The 7,500-nt window shown below is 57.9% G+C and overlaps 1 non-coding gene across 1 annotated transcript; it reads right to left on the reverse strand.

Annotated features, from left to right (window-relative positions):
• Positions 1 to 6,639: 6,639 nt before the first annotated feature.
• Positions 6,640 to 6,758, reverse strand: LOC148058194 (5S ribosomal RNA). Its single transcript, XR_015710077.1, has one exon. It is a non-coding gene; the product is annotated as a 5S ribosomal RNA (ribosomal RNA).
• Positions 6,759 to 7,500: the final 742 nt, after the last annotated feature.

Consider the following 7,500-nt stretch of genomic DNA (forward strand, 5'->3'; position numbering starts at 1 on the left):
GAAAAAATTTATTTCGTCTGGCAAAAGAACCAGAGTTTTCAGCGGTCATCCACTCCAACCTTGTCCGATTTTGAGGCACCAGGCTCGGCCACCCTCCGAGCCTTTTCACTCCCTCTCCTGTTATGGTGCCTCCCTATTAACCTCTAGGTGGTTGCGCTCGTGACATCAAAAAGACCACTTTTTGCAGAGCAGTCACACTCGGAAAAAATTTCTTTCGTCTGGCAAAAGAACCAGAGTTTTCAGCGGTCATCCACTCCAACCTTGTCCGATTTTGAGGCACCAGGCTCGGCCACCCTCCGAGCCTTTTCACTCCCTCTCCTGTTATGGTGCCTCCCTATTAACCTCTAGGTGGTTGCGCTCGTGACATCAAAAAGACCACTTTTTGCAGAGCAGTCACACTCGGAAAAAATTTCTTTCGTCTGGCAAAAGAACCAGAGTGTTCAGCGGTCATCCACTCCAACCTTGTCCGATTTTGAGGCACCAGGCTCGGCCACCCTCCGAGCCTTTTCACTCCCTCTCCTGTTATGGTGCCTCCCTATTAACCTCTAGGTGGTTGCGCTCGTGACATCAAAAAGACCACTTTTTGAGGAGCAGTCACACTCGGAAAAAATTTCTTTCGTCTGGCAAAAGAACCAGAGTTTTCAGCGGTCATCCACTCCAACCTTGTCCGATTTTGAGGCACCAGGCTCGGCCACCGTACGAGCCTTTTCACTCCCTCTCCTGTTATGGTGCCTCCCTATTAACCTCTAGGTGGTTGCGCTCGTGACATCAAAAAGACCACTTTTTGCAGAGCAGTCACACTCGGGAAAAATTTCTTTCGTCTGGCAAAAGAACCAGAGTTTTCAGCGGTCATCCACTCCAACCTTGTCCGACTTTGAGGCACCAGACTCGGCCACCCTCCGAGCCTTTTCACTCCCTCTCCTGTTATGGTGCCTCCCTATTAACCTCTAGGTGGTTGCGCTCGTGACATCAAAAAGACCACTTTTTGCAGAGCAGTCACACTCGGGAAAAATTTCTTTCGTCTGGCAAAAGAACCAGAGTTTTCAGCGGTCATCCACTCCAACCTTGTCCGATTTTGAGGCACCAGGCTCGGCCACCGTCCGAGCCTTTTCACTCCCTCTCCTGTTATGGTGCCTCCCTATTAACCTCTAGGTGGTTGCGCTCGTGACATCAAAAAGACCACTTTTTTCAGAGCAGTCACACTCGGGAAAAATTTCTTTCGTCTGGCAAAAGAACCAGAGTTTTCAGCGGTCATCCACTCCAACCTTGTCCGATTTTGAGGCACCAGGCTCGGCCACCCTCCGAGCCTTTTCACTCCCTCTCCTGTTATGGTGCCTCCCTATTAACCTCTAGGTGGTTGCGCTCGTGACATCAAAAAGACCACTTTTTTCAGAGCAGTCACACTCGGGAAAAATTTCTTTCGTCTGGCAAAAGAACCAGAGTTTTCAGCGGTCATCCACTCCAACCTTGTCCGATTTTGAGGCACCAGGCTCGGCCACCGTCCGAGCCTTTTCACTCCCTCTCCTGTTATGGTGCCTCCCTATTAACCTCTAGGTGGTTGCGCTCGTGACATCAAAAAGACCACTTTTTTCAGAGCAGTCACACTCGGGAAAAATTTCTTTCGTCTGGCAAAAGAACCAGAGTTATCAGCGGTCATCCACTCCAACCTTGTCCGACGTTGAGGCACCGATGTCGGCCAAGTTCTGAGCGTTCCACCGCCGAATGCCACTGGTCCTCAACACAGCGGACTTCCAATCCAACCTTGTCCGACTTTGAGGCACCGAAGTCGGCCTCAGCCCGAGCCTTCCCCCGCCGACCTCACTGGAGCCCGCCATCCAGGGACCGGCGGAGGTCGCCCGCATGACCGCGGCAAAGTGTCTCGAAGTCGGGCACGACCGCTCGAGTCACCCGCCAACCCGGTCCGGGGCACCTCCAGGGACCGGCGGAGGTCGCCCGCATGACCGCGGCAAAGTGTCTCAAAGTCGGGCACGACCGCTCGAGTCACCCGCCAACCCGGTCCGGGGCACCTCCAGGGACCGGCGGAGGACGCCCGCATGACCGCGACAAAGTGTCTCAAAGTCGGGCACGACCGCTCGAGTCACCCGCCAACCCGGTCCGGGGCACCTCCAGGGACCGGCGGAGGACGCCCGCATGACCGCGACAAAGTGTCTCAAAGTCGGGCACGACCGCTCGAGTCACCCGCCAACCCGGTCCGGGGCACCTCCAGGGACCGGCGGAGGACGCCCGCATGACCGCGACAAAGTGTCTCAAAGTCGGGCATGACCGCTCGAGTCACCCGCCAACCCGGTCCGGGGCACCTCCAGGGACCGGCGGAGGACGCCCGCATGACCGCGACAAAGTGTCTCAAAGTCGGGCATGACCGCTCGAGTCACCCGCCAACCCGGTCCGGGGCACCTCCAGGGACCGGCGGAGGACGCCCGCATGACCGCGACAAAGTGTCTCAAAGTCGGGCACGACCGCTCGAGTCACCCGCCAACCCGGTCCGGGGCACCTCCAGGGACCGGCGGAGGACGCCCGCATGACCGCGACAAAGTGTCTCAAAGTCGGGCACGACCGTTCGAGTCACCCGCCAACCCGGTCCGGGGAACCTCCGGGGACCGGCGGAGGTCGCCCGCATGACCGCGGCAAAGTGTCTCAAAGTCGGGCACGACCGCTCGAGTCACCCGCCAACCCGGTCCGGGGCACCTCCAGGGACCGGCGGAGGATGCCCGCATGACCGCGACAAAGTGTCTCAAAGTCGGGCACGACCGCTCGAGTCACCCGCCAACCCGGTCCGGGGCACCTCCAGGGACCGGCGGAGGTCGCCCGCATGACCGCGACAAAGTGTCTCAAAGTCGGGCATGACCGCTCGAGTCACCCGCCAACCCGGTCCGGGGCACCTCCGGGGACCGGCGGAGGACGCCCGCATGACCGCGACAAAGTGTCTCAAAGTCGGGCACGACCGCTCGAGTCACCCGCCAACCCGGTCCGGGGCACCTCCGGGGAGCAGTGGAGGTCGCTCGCATGACCGCGACAAAGTGTCTCAAAGTCGGGCATGACCGCTCGAGTCGCCCGCCATCCCGGTCCGGAGCTCAACACTTTGTCGTTTTTTCCACTCCCTCCCCATTAACCTCTAGGTGGTTGCGCTCGTGACATCAAAAAGACCACTTTTTGAGGAGCAGTCACACTTAGGAAAAATCCGTTTGCGCTCACACCATCCCTCCCCATTAACCTCTAGGTGGTTGCGCTCGTGACATCAAAAAGACCACTTTTTGAGGAGCAGTCACACTTAGGAAAAATCCGTTTGCGCTCACACCATCCCTCCCCATTAACCTCTAGGTGGTTGCGCTCGTGACATCAAAAAGACCACTTTTTGAGGAGCAGTCACACTTAGGAAAAATCCGTTTGCGCTCACACCATCCCTCCCCATTAACCTCTAGGTGGTTGCGCTCGTGACATCAAAAAGACCACTTTTTGAGGAGCAGTCAGACACCGAGGTTTTCTGGATTTATGTCCGTTTTCCTGGTTCTCTGACTCGGGCACCTTGTCACCGACATCCCCCCCTTCCCTGGTTCTATTTTGCCGATACTTTGGTGAGTTTTCTACCCGCAAACCAAGCCCCCCAAGCCCGCCGCCTGGTGGGGGAGCATGCCGCCTGGCCCGGTTCTATTTTAGGTCACTTTGGTGAGTTTTCTACCCGCAAACCAAGCCCCCCAAGCCCGCCGCCTGGTGGGGGAAGAGGCCCCCTGGTCCCGGTTCTATTTTAGGACACTTTGGTGAGTTTTCTACCCGCAAACCAAGCCCCCCAAGCCCGCCGCCTGGTGGGGGAAGATGCCCCCTGGTCCCGGTTCTATTTTAGGACACTTTGGTGAGTTTTCTACCCGCAAACCAAGCCCCCCAAGCCCGCCGCCTGGTGGGGGAACATGCCGCCTAGCCCGGTTCTATTTTAGGTCACTTTGGTGAGTTTTCTACCCGCAAACCAAGCCCCCCAAGCCCGCCGCCTGGTGGGGGAAGAGGCCCCCTGGTCCCGGTTCTATTTTAGGACACTTTGGTGAGTTTTCTACCCGCAAACCAAGCCCCCCAAGCCCGCCGCCTGGTGGGGGAACATGCCGCCTAGCCCGGTTCTATTTTAGGTCACTTTGGTGAGTTTTCTACCCGCAAACCAAGCCCCCCAAGCCCGCCGCCTGGTGGGGGAAGAGGCCCCCTGGTCCCGGTTCTATTTTAGGACACTTTGGTGAGTTTTCTACCCGCAAACCAAGCCCCCCAAGCCCGCCGCCTGGTGGGGGAACATGCCCCCTGGTCCTGGTTCTATTTTAGGACACTTTGGTGAGTTTTCTACCCGCAAACCAAGCCCCCCAAGCCCGCCGCCTGGTGGGGGAACATGCCCCCTGGTCCCGGTTCTATTTTAGGACACTTTGGTGAGTTTTCTACCCGGAAACCAAGCCCCCCAAGCCCGCCACCTGGTGGGGGAAGAGGCCCCCTGGTCCCGGTTCTATTTTAGGACACTTTGGTGAGTTTTCTACCCACACTGCAGGTCCCCAAATGCCGCCATCTGGTGGGGGAACATGCCGCCTGCACCGGTTCTATTTTAAGTCACTTTGGTGAGTTTTCTACCCACACTACGGGTCCCCAAATGCCGCCATCTGGTGGGGGAACATGCCGCCTGCACCGGTTCTATTTTAAGTCACTTTGGTGAGTTTTCTACCCACACTACGGCTCCCCAAATGCCGCCATCTGGTGGGGGAACATGCCGCCTGCACCGGTTCTATTTTAAGTCACTTTGGTGAGTTTTCTACCCACACTACGGGTCCCCAAATGCCGCCATCTGGTGGGGGAACATGCCGCCTGCACCGGTTCTATTTTAAGTCACTTTGGTGAGTTTTCTACCCACACTACGGGTCCCCAAATGCCGCCATCTGGTGGGGGAACATGCCGCCTGCACCGGTTCTATTTTAAGTCACTTTGGTGAGTTTTCTACCCACACTACGGGTCCCCAAATGCCGCCATCTGGTGGGGGAACATGCCGCCTGCACCGGTTCTATTTTAAGTCACTTTGGTGAGTTTTCTACCCACACTACGGGTCCCCAAATGCCGCCATCTGGTGGGGGAACATGCCGCCTGCACCGGTTCTATTTTAAGTCACTTTGGTGAGTTTTCTACCCACACCACGGGTCCCCAAATGCCGCCATCTGGTGGGGGAACATGCCGCCTGCACCGGTTCTATTTTAAGTCACTTTGGTGAGTTTTCTACCCACACCACGGGTCCCCAAATGCCGCCATCTGGTGGGGGAACTGCCGCCTAGTCCCGGTTCTATTTTAGGTCACTTTTCTCACTTTCTGACCCACAAATAATGCCCCAAATGCCGCCGCCTGGTGGGGGGAACTGCCGCCTAGTCCCGGTTCTATTTTAGGTCACTTTTCTCACTTTCTGACCCACAAATAATGCCCCAAATGCCGCCGCCTGGTGGGGGGAACTGCCGCCTAGTCCCGGTTCTATTTTAGGTCACTTTTCTCACTTTTCTACCCACAAATAATGCCCCAAATGCCGCCGCCTGGTGGGGGGAACTGCCGCCTAGTCCCGGTTCTATTTTAGGTCACTTTTCTCACTTTTCTACCCACAAATAATGCCCCAAATGCCGCCGCCTGGTGGGGGGAACTGCCGCCTAGTCCCGGTTCTATTTTAGGTCACTTTTCTCACTTTTCTACCCACAAATAATGCCCCAAATGCCGCCGCCTGGTGGGGGGAACTGCCGCCTAGTCCCGGTTCTATTTTAGGTCACTTTTCTCACTTTCTGACCCACAAATAATGCCCCAAATGCCGCCGCCTGGTGGGGGGAACTGCCGCCTAGTCCCGGTTCTATTTTAGGTCACTTTTCTCACTTTCTGACCCACAAATAATGCCCCAAATGCCGCCGCCTGGTGGGGGGAACTGCCGCCTAGTCCCGGTTCTATTTTAGGTCACTTTTCTCACTTTCTGACCCACAAATAATGCCCCAAATGCCGCCGCCTGGTGGGGGGAACTGCCGCCTAGTCCCGGTTCTATTTTAGGTCACTTTTCTCACTTTCTTACCCACAAATAATGCCCCAAATGCCGCCGCCTGGTGGGGGGAACTGCCGCCTAGTCCCGGTTCTATTTTAGGTCACTTTTCTCACTTTTCTACCCACAAATAATGCCCCAAATGCCGCCGCCTGGTGGGGGGAACTGCCGCCTAGTCCCGGTTCTATTTTAGGTCACTTTTCTCACTTTCTGACCCACAAATGATGCCCCAAATGCCGCCGCCTGGTGGGGGGAACTGCCGCCTAGTCCCGGTTCTATTTTAGGTCACTTTTCTCACTTTCTTACCCACAAATAATGCCCCAAATGCCGCCGCCTGGTGGGGGGAACTGAGGCCTAGTCCCGGTTCTATTTTAGGTCACTTTTCTCACTTTCTTACCCACAAATAATGCCCCAAATGCCGCCGCCTGGTGGGGGGAACTGAGGCCTAGTCCCGGTTCTATTTTAGGTCACTTTTCTCACTTTCTTACCCACAAATAATGCCCCAAATGCCGCCGCCTGGTGGGGGGAACTGCCGCCTAGTCCCGGTTCTATTTTAGGTCACTTTTCTCACTTTTCTACCCACAAATAATGGCAAAAAAAAATGCTTACAGCACCCAGTATTCCCAGGCGGTCTCCCATCCAAGTACTAACTGGGCCCGACCCTGCTTGGCTTCCGAGATCAGACGAGATCGGGCTCATTCAGGGTGGTGTGGCCGTAAGCGAGGGAAGCGCTTGTGAAATGCCCCAAAGTGTTGAAAATGTTCCCCAGGCCCCTGGTTCCCCATCCCCGCAGGAGGAGGCTCCCCAGGCCCCCTGGTGCAGGAGGAGGCTCCCCAGGCCCCTGGTTCCCCATCCCCGCAGGAGGAGGCTCCCCAGGCCCCCTGGTTCCCCATCCCCGCAGGAGGAGGCTCCCCAGGCCCCCTGGTGCAGGAGGAGGCTCCCCAGGCCCCATGGTTCCCCATCACCGCAGGAGGAGGCTCCCCAGGCCCCCTGGTTCCCCATCCCCGCAGGAGGAGGCTCCCCAGGCCCCCTGGTTCTCCATCCCCGCAGGAGGAGGCTCCCCAGGCCCCCTGGTTCTCCATGCCCGCAGGAGGAGGCTCCCCAGGCCCCCTGCTTCTCCATGCCCGCAGGAGGAGGCTCCCCAGGCCCCCTGGTTCTCCATGCCCGCAGGAGGAGGCTCCCCAGGCCCCATGGTTCCCCATCACCGCAGGAGGAGGCTCCCCAGGCCCCCTGGTTCCCCATCCCCGCAGGAGGAGGCTCCCCAGGCCCCCTGGTTCTCCATCCCCGCAGGAGGAGGCTCCCCAGGCCCCCATGTTCTCCATGCCCGCAGGAGGAGGCTCCCCAGGCCCCTTGGTTCTCCATGCCCGCAGGAGGAGGCTCCCCAGGCCCCCTGGTTCTCCATCCCCGCAGGAGGAGGCTCCCCAGGCCCCCTGGTTCCCCATCCCCGCAGGAGTAGGCTCCCC

The sequence above is a fragment of the Callionymus lyra genome, unplaced genomic scaffold (genome assembly GCF_982586985.1).
Source record: "Callionymus lyra unplaced genomic scaffold, fCalLyr1.hap1.1 HAP1_SCAFFOLD_133, whole genome shotgun sequence".
Taxonomy (NCBI): Eukaryota; Metazoa; Chordata; class Actinopteri; order Syngnathiformes; family Callionymidae; genus Callionymus; species Callionymus lyra.